Genomic DNA, 15,354 nt, shown 5'->3' on the forward strand with positions numbered 1-15,354 from the left:
CTTACCTCGTCTATGGTTTTCAGGGCAGGATGTGTCTTAATCTGCATCTGAGCAATTCAAAGCTGCTGGCACCCAGTAATGATGTTCTGGATGCAGCTGTGGAAGAGGAAATCATCACTGGAATAAATGGTGGCCTCCCTACTGTCGTTTTCCTTCATTCTCTCTCTTATTCTCAGGGTGGCTGGGCTGCTGTGATGGTAAAATCACTCAAGAATCTCAAACTTTCTGTTTAGCTCCTTAACTTCTTCTGAAATCCCCACCAGTCCTGTTCAAAATGTAAGAGCAAATGAGATAATGGGAAACAGAGTGTCCCAGGGGCAGTGGGACTCATCTCTATTTTAAATCTCCCAGCTTTGTGGCACAAGAGGACCACACGGTGCCTGAGATGGGGAAGAAATCTTCATACTCTTATGCGATTGTGATCTCCTGCTCTTGGCTCTTTCTTAGAAGCAGCCGTGTCTCAGCACAGCTGTGCACTGAAGTTTACTGCAAGTGAACCACCAGCCTGCGTTAGACTGTGTTTGTTCTTTTTTCCAAGTATTTTCAGAAAAGGAAGCAATTCTAATATATTAGTTTTATCAGCATTGTGCAGGGACCATGGAGAAGCCCTTCCTGTTGCCTCGTGCCCAACTGTGGGCAATTCAGTTCAAAATGTCAAGACACGTGAGACTACCATTGGGTTGGCGTGGGCGCAGACATCTAGGCTGTATAGACTGGTGTGAGTATAGGTTTGAAAACAACTGCCTTTGTAGGCTGGCAGAGGGACACGGCCACAGACACTTGGGTTTTACTGACTGGTGGGAATGCATGGGCAAAGTACCTCCCTTTGCGGGAAGACACGGGGGAATGGGTGCAGGCAGCTCCTTCTGCAGGCTGCTATGGGTGCAGGCACCTCCCTTTGAGGGATGACATGAATGCAGGCAGCTCCCTTTGAGGGATGACAGGGGTGCATGGGTGCAGGCAGCTCCTTCCGCAGGCTCCCACGGGTGCGGGCATCTCCCTTTACAGCTGAGATGGGTGCTTGGGTGCGGACACCTCCCTTAGTGGGCTGACACCGACACAGACCCCCCCCCCCCCCCCCCCACCATCCGCTGCAGGCGCGCAGACACGGCCCCTGCTTCGGGAGCGGAGCCGGGGCCCCGCCGAGCCTCCCCGCTCCGCCCGTGGGGCCCCGCCGAGCCTCCCCGCTCCGCCCGTGGGGCCCCGCCCGCGGCCGGCGGTTGGCGGTGGCGGCGCTGGGCGGGCCGGGCGGCAGCTTCGAATCGGCGGCGCGGCGGGAGCGCGGTGCTGCCCGGTGCTGCCCCCCGGTGCTGCCCGCCGCTTCCCGGTGCTGCCCGGTGCCGCCCGCCGCTTCCCGCCGCTTCCCGGTGCTGCCCGGTGCCGCCCGCCGCTTCCCGGTGCTGCCCGGTGCCGCCCGCCGCTGCCCGGTGCCGCCCGCCGCTTCCCGGTGCTGCCCGGTGCCGCCCGCCGCTGCCCGGTGCCGCTGCCCGCCGCTTCCCGCCGCCCCGGCCATGGGGAACGCCGAGTCCACCCCGCGCCCCGCCGCGGGCACCGGTAAGTGCGGGTCCCGCCTCCCCGCGCCCCTCCGGGAGGGGAGAGCTGGAGCTGGAGCTGCCGCGTGCGGGGAGCGCGTCGCTGCGCTCTGGGCTTGACAGAAAACCCCAAGGGGCCGCCCCGCGGTGTCCGTGGGGGTGGGGAGGGGGTGACAGCGGCGCGGACGGCGGTGGCGGGTGAAATGTCAGTGTGTGGACCGGGCGAGCTGTGGTCGTGCTGCAGAGAGGACAGGTACCCGGTGGTCTGGGCCCTTGCGTTCGTCTGAGCTTGTTACCGAGCCCTAGACATCGCCGTGGGGGGGGTTTCTTTTTTTCTCCCCTCCCAAGCAGCAGCTGTGGCAATAAATGCACTTTCCTCCTTTGCAGTTACTGCCCGGGCAGCAGTCCTGCCAAATCCACCCGCTGTAATTCAAAGGCTTTCGCTCCAAAATTGCCTGCCAATCCCGGCTCGCCGGCTGGGAAAACAGACCTGGGAAAACAAATGGGTTGGCGCTGGCTGTGCAGCCGGGTGTCAGGTTCTTGTTGCCTTTTATGTGTCTTGTGTGTGTCCAAAAAGTCCAACAGTCGTCAGCCTGGTTGGCTGGATTTGAAGGGCGCTGATAACTGAACTCAGCCAACCGGTACGAGGTGCCAGCACTCCAGAATACAAATAATCCTGGGTGGGAATAAGAAGAGTCTTGGGTAACATGTAAACTGACATGAAGCATCATCATGGTTACTGTATTACTATGTAGTAGTGCCTTTCAACAAGACTGAACTTGTTTCTTGTTAACCTCTCCTTGGCTTCGGGCCTTTGGAATCTGCATACTGTTTTTCAGATGTGTGTGACCTGCTACAGTTTCATTTTTAAATAAAATGTTGTCATTCTTCTCACCTGATTCTTAATGGAAATGTTAGAAACTCAATCAATTTTTCAGGCATTTATAGCTAGATCTGATTGAATTACTTATTTTGAAAAGCTTTAAGTACTTAGTTTTTTTTTTTTTCTCTTCTGTTGAGGAAACCCAAAATATTTTTGCAACTGGAAGTAGGAGAGGATTGTCATGTACTTAATGTGTAAATTCAGTAGCACGATGTGTAGCAGGATAATCTGTGAAGCTGCACTTGCCAGATGCTCTTGCCTGAGCCTCTGTACTGGCGTGTGGTACGGAGGGAAGAGAAAGGTTCCTCTGGGGCTGTGCCAGGAGCCTTTGGAGCATGATGTTGAGTTGCCCTCCTCTCTCCTGAATGGCAAATGTATTTGCAGAGATCCAGTTGTCCCATGTTGAGCAGGTTCACCCTGATGCTGAGTGCTACCCACTGCAGAAGAAAAAGGGATATAGGGCAAAGCAAAGTACGAGCTGGGTGTCTAAATCTGCAGTAAATACTTCTCACTTCAGGCAATGGGTAATTTCAGGCAATAGGCAGAACAAAAAATCAATAAAAATTACTTTTGAGCCTTGTTTCCTACTGGCTGTTGCTCTCAGGTGTGTGTAGCAATATTAAGTTTAGGAGTGTATGTACATTAAGGGAGGGCCTCTGCTATTCTGCAGGGTGTTGCTAGCCCCAGGGGATTACAAGCTGATTGTGTTTCTAATGAATGAATGCTTTGGGTGCCCGTAATGTCCTGCTGTAGCAGGTTCTCATGTTTCTTGTATTTCTTTCTTCTGGAAAATGCTAATGCTGTGCTTTGTTTTGGGGTCACCCAAAAGTTAATGCGTTATCAGGCAAGTCAGACCTCAATAAATATATTATGTCAGTAGCTACTGTTGCATTCCTGTTTGCTTAACAGAGAAGGTAAATACATGCATTTGGTGATACTTCCAGTACTGGATACAAGAGTTTGAACCAACATGGAATTAATTGTCAAGGACTGAGGAAGAAAGAAAGAACATATATAAATCTCAGCCTGCTCTGCTCTCAATTTGAAGTAATTTCTCCACTTGCACTGTATAGTCATCAGAAACCAGAGAAATCACTTTTCAAAGCCAGTAGCCCTATTTGTGTTCCAATTAAAAGTCCCCTCAAGCTGATTTCTATACCCTTCCTATTGCTGAAGTTTCAGCTGTGCCCCCTTCACATGCTCAAGCCACCCACCTTCTCTGGTACAGCTTCCATGGGGCTGCATGCCCCATATCTGTAAGGGATAGGGAAATGTCAGGCATTACCAAGTGTGAATAAATCCAAGGTGCTGAGCACCCCTTCTGCTGGGGTCCTGTGCTGCTGGCACCATTCTTGATCTGTGCTAAAGTGTGCAAAGAGATGCTCTGGCCAGCGGTTTGGGTATGCTCCGCCTGCAGTGATACTCGGAGTTTGGTGGGTTGGTGGCATTACCTGATTTGCTATTGTTTCTGATTTAGAGTAATCCCCACTAGAAGGGCTGATGTTTCTGGGGTGAGAAAGAGAATAAATAATCTCTCTAATAACAAATGTGTTACTACTGTGGCTAGGAACTCTGTCGCTCTGTAGCCTTCATGGAAGTGTCTTGACTAAAGTATTGCTCCTGAGCCAAACCCCAGGATTGGTCCTAGGATATTTATAAAACACAGAAAATGTTGGGGAAGCACTTAACTGCTTGACTTCCATCCACTGCTGTGAATTTCTAGTTCTACTGGATCAGGGGACCAAGGGGTTTTTTTCCTCTTAGCTATGTCTGAGGTATGAGGGTTTGGGCAGAAAGCAGGCTTTTGGGATTATAAAATCAGTAAATCCTTCAGAGCTGGGGCTGTCACGGAGGTATGAGGATTCTCAATTTAGAAATATTGTTTTTTACATGTTTTATACAGAGCAACAGAGCTGGGGCTTGGGCTCAGGCTCTGCATCAAGGTAAGGTGTGTGGGACATGGCTGTCCCCAGGTGCCCTGGGTGGGCAGAAAGGCACCGGGGATGGGCATCTGTCACTAGAGGGCAGCCGGGATTAAAAAGTGAGCACTGCTACTCTAACTGCACCAGGAAAAAAAAGCGCTGAATAAATGCCAGGAAAAGGACACTGCAAAGCAGGTTGCTTAAGGGATTGAGCCTGGTCAAAAGAAGAGCAAATAACCATGTAGCAGCTGGTCCCCAGGAGAGCAAATCTTCGAGGAGGACACAGTGGAGAGCGAGTCCTTAAGCCTTGAGTGTCCACACGTGCCCATGCCCCTGCAGAAGGTGGAGGTGAGCTGCTTTTCCTTAGAGAGCTGGTATGAGTTACAGAGGCTGATGGCTTGTGACAGTTTAGCTGTGCTCATAGTGTGAGCACTTGTTATATCTGGATGGATGTTTAATTCTGCTCTGAGTATGGGTGCCTTTCTTGGCATCATGAGGGGCTGACACTTGCCTGGGACTGTTTCAGGTGGACGTGGCTGGGGTCATGCCCAGATGTGACACTTCGGTTGAGAGTTTGCCTGAGATCTGTACAGGATGGCTGGAAATCCCAGGGTCTGTTTCAGCTTCTGGAAAAGTTTGCAATGGATAGGCAATTCTCCAAGGAGTAATTATCTCTTGGTCCAAAGAAGTGCTCCTTTCAGTGACAGTCCAAGGAGAGCTTCTGGCTCCACTATGCCACCTTTCTCTTTTTGTGTGTGTGTGTTTTTTTTTTTTTTGTGTTTTTTTTTTGTTGTTGTTGTTGTTGTTGTTGTTTTTGTTTTGTTTGTGGTTTTCTTTTTTTGGTTGGTTTGTCTGTATAAGTCTTCCTTCAGAACAACTGACCAAATGCAGTCCCCTCCAGGAGCAGTATTCATACTTCAGAACAGCAGGAAATCTCTCAGTGTTGGAGAGGCTTTGAATTATTTGCATCTTACACCGCTCAACAAAGTCAAAAGTTCTGAAAGTTTTCTTTGCACAGTGCAAGTTCACTTATGTCTGCATTAGACAATCATTCCCTGATTGAACTCTGTTAATGGTCCTTGAGTGTAAAATCAAATTGCAATGCTAGGGAGTGTTACAGGTCAGAACAGAGTACACAGGTCTCTCTGCTGAGTAACTTTTTGGCTGTTGGTCTGAAAACTCTGGTTAGACATCAGCTGGGCTGGAGTGCTGGACATGTTGCCTGTATTAATTTATTTAAGAGCAGATCACAACAATGATTGCAAATGTTAGCAGGCGTGAACATCTCTCTTGTCATGCGTAGTCTTTCTGCACTTGATCAGCAGCTCTTCCATGTCTGATGAATGCAGCTTCTGTCCTTCCTTTCCCATCTTTCAATTAAGAGACCCCTCTAACCCTGCATGCTCCTGTATCCCTGCTTCTCTCTCCAACTTGCAAGTGTTGTCCTGTCCACTGTAGTATTTGTTGTCAGTGCATGTGGTCTGCTAGTAACTGCCGAGTGTATACCTCTTTGAACCTTTATCTTGTGGCTTATCTGATCTTGAAGATTTGTTTTTGAGCCCCATAACCATCTTGCAAGGGCTTTTGGGGGCACCAGTTGCCAATTCTGAATTGGTTTTCCTGCAACTTTTGGGCAGATGACGTCCTGATTTGCAAAAAATCTTTCCTGGACCAGGTATTCAACTAGATAGTGATAAGCAAATATTCAGGAATTCCCTGAAATGTAGCAAGGGAGTTCTTTGGATTTGGGCAGTTTAAGGAGAAGCCTCTACAACCTTTCTAAAGTCCTCCAACTCTTTGGTGGGTCTCACCTTACTTCAGTGCTTGGGTTTCTCCAAAAGTGTCTTTCCTGGGCCTTCTGCTGGCTCTTAGCTCCCAGATTTCTTCTTCTGTAGAAGGTTCTCTCGAAAGACCTAGTGCTATAGAAACAAGAGGATTTTATTATCAAAAGAGGATTTTGTTATCCAGCATAAGACAGACATGGACCTGCTTGCATGGGTCCAGAGGAGGCCACAAAGATGCTCAGGGGGCTGGAGCAGCTCCCCTGGGAGGCCGGGCTGAGAGAGTTGGGGGGGTTCAGCCTGGAGAAGAGAAGGCTCCGGGGGGACCTTATAATAGCCTCCCAGTGCTTAAAGGGGGGACAGGAAAGGTGGGGAGGGACTCTTTATCGGGGAGTGTAGGGAGAGGATGAGGGGTAAAGGTTTTAAACTGAAAGAGGGCAGATTTATATTAGATATAAGGAAGAAAATCTTCCCTATGAGGGTGGTGAGGCGCTGGCCCAGGGTGCCCAGAGCAGCTGTGGCTGCCCCCTCCCTGGAAGGGTTCAAGGCCAGGTTGGACGGGGCTGGGAGCCCCCTGGGCTGGGGGAAGGGGGCCCTGCCCGGGGCAGGGGGGTGGGACTGGATGGGCTTTAAGGTCCCTTCCAACCCCAACCATTCTGTGATTCTGTGATTGTTTTCTGGTGGGTTGGTTTTTTTTGGGTTTTTTTTTTTTTTTGGTGTTTTTCCCCCCCTCCCCTGCTCTGAAATGAAGCCGGAAGGATGAACGAGACCGTTCCTGGGCTTAGGTGGCGCCAAACCCCCAGGAAAAGCCTCTCCCGGGCCCTGCGCCGCCCGGGGCTGCTGCTCCGCCCCGGCCGGGCGGGGGGTGCGGATGGTGAGCGGGGGGAACTGCCGCTGCGTTGGGGGTTTAAGCGGCGTGGGGGGCTGGTATCTTGCGATTCAGGCAGCTGGGAACTGCTCACGCATGTTTTGTCCTTACCGCTGTGCGTCCTACTCCCGAGTCACTTCTTCCCAGCTGCCAAAATACGCTGTACCACTGTAAATTCCCACACGAGCTGTGCTTGCTTGGGTTGCCTGTCATGCATGGATTAACAGTAATTACATTTCTGAGTTAACCTGCACACATTAGGCTCTAGGCGGGCTCAGTTAGCTGCGGGGAAAATAGCGCATGTTAAGCATGGTTTACTTGAAGACACTTTAATTTTGCACTGTAGAGTGTTTTCCCATTAACAAACCGCTTCTGCAGAACTGCAGCTTGGCAGTGTACAAAATGCTGTAGACTGTGCCAAACACAGCTTGCTCAGTGCCTTGGGACTGTACTGTACATGATAGCCTTAGGTGGGTTTTTTTACGGATAAATTAACAACATTTATGTGGATTTATCACAAAGGTAATGATAGGGAGTACGTGTCGTGTTTCCTCTTCAATTCACAGTGCTGCTTTGCATCAGCCGAAAAGTTTGGGCATGTGGTGTTCCCTGCAGCCCCATGTCCTGCAGCTGCACTGAGCTGTGAGGCTCAGGGAAACTTGATGCTTAGTAGTGATGTCTTTCTGCAGACCTGGATTCATTGTGGTTCAGTTGTTTGCTGACAGGCACTTTTGCATTGCTCTGGGACAAACACCAAGTGCCCTGTGGGCTGGTTCACTCTGTAACAGACCTTCACTGGGCAGGGGACTGTCCTGAGGAGCGGGACACACAACACAGTGGCACCTCGCTGCAGCTCACCTGTGGCTTAGCAGCCTAGTGAGCAAAGAGGAGTGAGAGGTTTTTCCCTTTAGAGTGGAAAAACTTGACTGATGCACTTGTTATTTCTGCATGGCTCTGAAATGCAGGTTACAAGGCTTGTTCATAGGCTTTTCCCTTTTGGTTGCTTTTTCTTTCCTGCTTGCACACTGTAATATGGCTCAGCCCCTGTAACAGCCTTTTTCCTCCCAGCATCACTCTTGCTGCAAAGCCACCACCATAGGCCATATCCTTGGGTTAAATACCTGCACAGTTCTCCTCTGCAAATTGCTCTGACTTGTCCTGCAGCTGCTTCTCTGGAAATCAGAAAATGAAAGGAACCTAAAATCTATTTGCTGTACAAAACATGGGCAAGTGTGTTAGGACCCAGATGAAGTGACTGACTACAGCCCTGAGAGGAGACTGGAATGCCCTCGTGGGTGTGTTCCCATTATGTCACCCTATTACAGCCCTATTTGGGGCTCTTCACTGGGGGCAAGCATCTTATCTTCTCTGCAGACTGCCATACATACCTAAAAAGGAGCATCCATATGCCTTGACTAAAAAGGACTCCAGTTTTCAGAGTTTGTCATTCAAATAGCTCAGTTATAAATGCCTGCTCCTGGCTTGAACTGGAACATAAATGTTTATAATTCCTGTTACTCTCTTGACAGTTTTCCCATTAATTTAGTGCTGAGAAACCTTTTAATTTCTGACTTCATCTGGGTACCAGCCTGCTGAAAAGTTTCAGACTTTTTCCCCACCAAGGACAGAAACTTTGGTTTTCCAATCCTGCCCTCAGTTTGCAGAGGTGAAATTTCTCACTCGGGTACCATCTTCTCTGTGCACCTCTTCCCTTTCTGGCTGAGATCACTCCTGTGGGTCTGAGAGCCCCTCACAGAGTGTGTACTGCTGGTTCCTGGGGTGCAGGTACAAATCCTGCAGTGGAGGGTGAGATGAGGTGAGGGTAGAAAGGAATGAGAAATTTTACGTCCTAAAATGATGCTAAACTTCACCCAGCCCTCTATTGTCTCTATTTCTGGGTCTCTGATAAAACTCAAACTCAGTTCTAAATAATGTGCAATATTTCAGCAAGGAAAAGCAAGACAAAGAGGCTATTTAAAGCTACCGTCTTTCCAGGGCTTGGCTTGCAGGCTCTGCTTCTTTTGTGTCATTGTGTCTATGGAAAACACATACAAGAGGCTAGCGAAATACAATGTGCACTTCTAAGTATAAATTTAGAATGCATGCAAAGGTCAGATGTGGTACACGCTTGGGTTTGGGGAGATGGAGGCTTTGGGCTGATGCAAGTTAACTTGGATTTTTGTAATGCAAGGAGCAATATTATAAATGGACAGTGTACTTAGACACAGTTTACACAAAATACTACAGCCTATACAATAGAATAACTTGTATGGCCCATTTCTGGGTACTCTTTTTTTGGTCTGAAGTTGAGGCATTATCTTCCAGTCATCCTGCTCTTACTGTTTGAATCTTGGATGAGTCTTTTATACTGCGGTACCCTTCAGTGTCCTTGGATGTATAATGAGGCTGAGAGTATATACGTAAAACATTTTGAGATCCATATATATATACACCAAGTGTCACAATGTGTGCCCAGCTTGAAAGCAGCTACAAAACTATCACAAAGGCTGCTAACCTGAAATGTCTTTGTTCTCACAATAGGATGAGTACAATAAAAGAGGTTGCTAAAGGCTGTGCTGAAGGGAACTGGTTGTCACAGGTTGTTTGAGAGGACAGGGCATGGTGAGGGGGAAGGCTGGAGATCCCCCAGGAGGAAAGGAGACCACAGAGGCATGTGTTGGAGATTACAGATAGCAGAGTTGTGCTGCACTGCTCAGAAGGTGAGAACCTGTCTGAAGACTGGACCTGCACAAGCTGGAGAGACCCTGTTGCGAGGTGGATGTACAGCCTGAAATTGAGCAGGATTTTGGAATCCTGAAGGAGTCTATAAAAAACAAAAAAATACTAAAAAAAAAAAATCTGAAGAGCTTTTCTGAGGAGATGGGGCAGAGTATTTTTGTTGTTGTTTTGAGAGTGTTTTTTTTGGGGGTACAGGTATGTATGCTCCTGTGCTTTTCTAAGAGTAAAGTGTGTGTGTGTATTTAAGAAGTTACAAGAGAACTCAGTACTATGAAAAGTAGCTCATAGGGGTCCCTCAAGGATGAAACTGTAGACCAGAAAAGCCAAGAAGGCAGAGCATGACAAAGGAAGGTTGCTTAATTTACTGGGGAGAGGTCCATGGTGTTTGGGTGTAGGGCCATGGGGCTGTGTTCCCTGTAAGAAGGGCTGCTAGAAAGGGTCTAGAACCCAGCACTGAGCTCAGGAAAGATGGAGGTGGGAATGATGTATGCTACACCCCAGATCACTGTCTGCTTCCAGTGTTGGATTTTCAGGCCACAACACTTATCCCAACCACTCATCCAAACATTATATTGCATAACATGACAAGATCTTAAGAAAATCCACAGTTGTGGGGTTGTTCTACTGTCTTGATTATGTAAAGGGGGAATTAAGGCACGAGATGAAACAATTTATCTGTAGCAGTTTATAATACCTGTTGTGAATGGAGGTTTTCTCCTGGTTGCAGCAATCCCCCAAAGCTTGGGACAGTTCAGAAGTCCAGGCTAGGATCCCTGCTGCCATCTCTGAACTGTGCTGCCTTCCCAATGCCTAGGGGTATAAAAGCATCACATAGATATTAAAGCCTTATCTGTGCCTCCTTTCTTCAGCATTGTGATGGATTTTTGGCCTTGTTAAAGTAATCTTCTGCAAGGATTTATCTATTTTTCGTGTGTCAAAGAAATTCTTCATGCTGAATTAATTTGTTCTCTGTCAAACCTGTTTTGTTTTTTGCTTGAGCCCTGTGAGTGGGAGAATCCAGCTCCCAGAAACGTGTGTGTCTTTTCTCCTGCATGTGGCACTCCCATGCCAATAAACTCAGACCTTCAACCTGCAAAACCCTCTGAAGAAACGCAGCCCTCTGCATCTCAGACTCATCCAGCAGGGATGGCTCTGGACCTCAGTTCAGATTCCCTTGAGTGATGGGGTTCAAACCAGCATGGTTCCCTGCTTGAGCCGTACACAGTCCTGACAATGAGAGTGAGGAAAGGCATGGCCTCAACACCTTCCATTTGGGCAGGAAAAATTGCTTTTCTTTTGGGAGATATGGAATCCTTCCTTCCCTCGCCTGTCCACTCGTGCTTTGCAGGGGAGAGCTGAAAGCAGTGGGATGCTGTAGGGACAGGAGCTGTTTCTTTCCTTACCCAGCCTAGGATAACGTTTGTCTCTTGGGAAACAAGTCTGTATCACAATCTGGTAAAGCAGGTTGGTTGGAGCCTGTGAGCTGCGACTCTTTATAACTATTTTTCTTTATCTATCTGTAATTTTCTGAATGCTAATAGGGTTGAGACAAACAACCCTCTCAAATGCAGCATGGTAACAATAACCTGAGTATTTCCTGCTGTGAGCTGTGACTGGGGGTGCTGCCTGGTCCCTGTCCCTTGGGAATGGCTTGGATTGCCACAGCCACCCCTGGCCTTGTGACAACTTGGGACCGAGCTGTCTCAGCCCCTCGGGTTTGGAGGGTGCTGGTGGGGGGGGATTCTGAAAACAACTCACAAGGGATTAACCAGACCTCTCATTCTGCTTGAGGATTAAATAGCTGGATGCTGTTAGTCTCTCCATTACGAGCAGTGCATTCAACAGTGATTTTAAGATTCTTCAGGGCTCCTGCTGATACCGGGGGTGCTAACTCCAGGTTTACTTCATATCCGTACCCGCACGTGCACAGAGCAAGGTAGGGAAAAGCATCTGTGCCTTAAGTGTGGCAGGATCAGGCCAGGCCATGTAGCTGGTGAAGTTTGCAGATGGCAGGAGGAGCGTGGGCAGAGGGAGCAGCCTGGGTAATGGAGAAGGCTGGAGAGCATGAGGAGGAGGAGGGAGGATCTCTTATCTTGTTCCACTTGCACTGATGTGGAGAAACAAATACTAACTGAGCTCCTTCTGGCTGTGCTGTGACAAGTGCCCTGTGGGGCTTTTGCCCATCCCCAGCTGCATGTTTGTGCAGACACTCGGTGCTTCTTGCTGGGTCTGTCGTGCTGATAGTGTGACAGCATCGGGCAGGAGTGGGAAGATCCCCGGGCACTACGCGTGGAGAGCACCTGAGGTGGGAGCTGGGAGTGAACGGGGTTTGCAAGAGGATGGAAGAGGAGATGCAGGATAAGAGAAACAAGAAACAGTTGTTTTGTTAAGCTGCTTTGTTCTCTCTATTTCTGTAGTTAACCTTTTGCTTCTCGAAGCAATAAGGAAAAAAAAAAAGAAGCTCTCTTTAAAAAAATATTGCAGGGTGTTTCTTTGTGTGCTTTGACTAAGCTGTTCCTCATAAACTAGTGGCTTTTGCGTAAACACAGGCAGGCAGAGTTATTTGCTTTTTTGCATCTGTCTAGTATCTTCACATCCCCAGTAATTCATAAATGGGGAGAGTGAGGCTGGGAGAGGCAAGCCCCAACAGAGCCTGGAGTGCCCTCCTCTGCCAGCAACCCCACTGCCTCCCTCCCCAGTGCCTGTCCCTCTGAGGGGAGAGGACTGTGTGCACCCTGAGACAGCTTTTCCTTGGCTGCCTGGGGCTGGGTGATTATCAGAGCCAACCATGGGAAACATCGGATGGGCTCCAGGGAGTCCCAGGCTGAACATTAAGCTGGCCAAGGATATGAGAGAGCGAAGGAGGGACACCGAGGGAACCCCCCTGGGCCACGTCTTTGGGGAAAGTTACATTCTCAGGAGTAGAAATGTACAGCTGGAGATGGGTATTGCTGGCTTCCCTCTGCGCTTTTAATTGCAAGCTGGTGCTCAAGGGTCCCAGCAGGGCTTGGGATGGCAGCAGAAGCTGTTTGGTTGCTAATTGCTGTGTCTCTGTCCCCTTGTTGCCTCCAGTCAAAACTGACATGCTAAATCTAAGGGTCCTCCCTTCCATGTCTCTGGGCTTCAGCGCTGTTGTGGTGGTTTTTTGTTTTTTTTTTTTTTTTTTTATTCGAGATAAAAGGAACAGAAATTGTGTGTCCTGCGATGGTTCTGATAAGCTCCAGACATGGCACAGCACAGACTGCCCATTATAGGCCTTTGTTTATTTAAAAAGAAAAAAAGCCTAACCTCACTATCTTGATTATGGAAAAAAATTATATAAACGTGCCAAAAGCATAACTGGTGTCAGTGGAAACCAAAAATGACCCTTTGCTTTCCCCTTCCACCCACCTTTTTCACAGTGAAGTAGTTTGCTGGGAGGGAGTTTTTCTTAGGCACTGTAGACTGCTACAGGGATCCTTTCTCATGGACTAGTAGAGCCCTTTCCAAAACATTACCAGTCTCAGATGCTTCAGGGGATGGTGAAAGGGACCTTGGTAAAATTCCAAGTGGAATAATGCACCCTCATGCAAGACTCTCAAACTGTCATTCAAATCCTTTTGAGATTATCTTAAGGGCAGTAGTAACATGCCCTAGAAGTACTTATGAAAATCTCATTATCAGCATTTTTTATAATGCCGGATCATCCTGCTATTTAGATAATCGTGCGGTCTGTTCCCTTTGAGTCTGCCTTGCTGATTGCTGCCCTTGGGAAATTATATGGTGTTATCAGCTTTGCCTGGCTTTTCAGATGTGCCGATGGACCTGTTGCACCTGGGCTGATAGTGAGAACAGATGGTCCCTGAGTGCTTTTCCTGCCCCATTTGGGGCTGGTGGCACCCACATCTCAGCTCCTGGGGCACTGCGTGGCTCCCCAACTCTGGTAAGGGAAGGGGGGAGAAGAGCCGTCCAAGATAGCCCCTACCCACCTCAACTGCTACCGCCTCTTCTGCAAGACCTTTTTCTGGGCTGGTGGCTCTCTCCCCTCTACCAGCTAATGCATGTTCAGTTCTGCCAACCCTCTTGATGAAGATGTGATTGCAACTGGTGCTGTGCATGGTCTGAGGAAGCTTTCCTGTCATTGTCTGGGAGTGAGCTGGTTGCATGGGACCTGTGTTAAGTCAAGTGGCCCTCAGTGCCACTGTGAGCGAGGTGAAAGCCAGCACTGGGACATCTGAGCCTTTGCTGTTTGCACTTGAAGGCTTTTTGTGAGAGCCCTGTGGTGATGGCGTATTGAGTGATGTATTTCATGGGAGGATTGTTGCAATGAAACACAATGTGCTTTTGAGCAATTATGTGGTGTCTTTTAAATCCTTTCCTCTAACAAGTCTGTCCACACCCAAACAAAAATAAACATTTTGAAAGGCTGCAAAGTTAAACACACAAAGTTTACCCTTAAATGCATACTTTCTCTCTTTCCTTACAGACACCTGCTCCATTCCCTGGACAGGATGAGCATCCAGGAAGGCTGAATTAGGATTACCAGCATGAATTTTAGCAATTATTGACTTTCAGATCCTTCATTTCACAGCCTTAGTATACTTTTTAATCAGTGATGTCCTTGAAGACAAGACAGTGGGAGCTAGGACTCATTCTGCCACCTGCTTTCTCTGCCTTTTTAAGGTGAATGCTTTCCTTTCATCCCTTTGAGGCTGGTGTCTGTGGGGATAGACTGGGCACACAAGCATTATTCCACATGTTGCGCATCACTAAGTTGTTTCATTTCCAGGTTTCTCTCCCCTACTTTTGGCCATGGGTTGCTCTTGAGCTGCCCAGGCCCCTTCTTGCGTGGGTGCTGACAGTGCTGGTGGGTGAACAAATGTGTTTTGTTGGTGTTTTTTGTTTGTTGTTTTGTTTTTTCTTTTTTCCTCCCCACTTTTATCAGCTTGGCAGTAGCCACCACTACCCAACAGCTGCTGTTGTCTTGCTCCTCTGAAGTTTTCCTAGCTTTCCTTTGGGAGTAAGTTGGAGCAGAAAAGGGATTTTAACCCCCTCTTCACTCAGCCTATTTTCTAAGCTGACCAACCAGTGATTGGCACGGGGATTTGGTCTTTTAAGGTGAGGAAATTGCCCTAAGGAAACTGCTTAGTTATTTATCCTCCTTATCCCTTCCCAAACTTATTTGCTTTTTTGTCATTTCCCATGACTACATGGTTTCTTTAACAGCCTCATGTGCAGGGTCTCACCAAAGATGGCATGAAGAGCTAACTGCATTGTCAGTCAGCACTCCTGCATTGCCCTCTTCACCCATCCCCTTTCCCCGGTGAGACTTGTTCAGGCTATAGCCAACTGTGAACCCCAGATGGGAAAGTGCTCTGCTTTTAATTAACACCTTAATTAGTTTATTGAGTGTTGGCACCACACTAACTGACTAGTTCCTTGATGCACTATTCAGTAGAGCTCTTGTTCTCACTATCCTGTAGTGCTTACATTTTTCAGTTATTTCAAAGTGCATCTCTTTACTGGTTCAGGAACATATTCCTCTGAAATTCTGTGTTTGTTAGCTGAGCTGGGTGATGTATCTTTTTTTCTAAATAACCAAATCACTTCTGTTTTTCTTCTTATGCCTAGCTCCAGGTAGTGCCTGATC

The sequence above is a fragment of the Tyto alba genome, unplaced genomic scaffold (assembly GCF_018691265.1).
Source record: "Tyto alba isolate M040663 unplaced genomic scaffold, T.alba_DEE_v4.0 Super-Scaffold_17, whole genome shotgun sequence".
Taxonomy (NCBI): domain Eukaryota; kingdom Metazoa; phylum Chordata; class Aves; order Strigiformes; family Tytonidae; genus Tyto; species Tyto alba.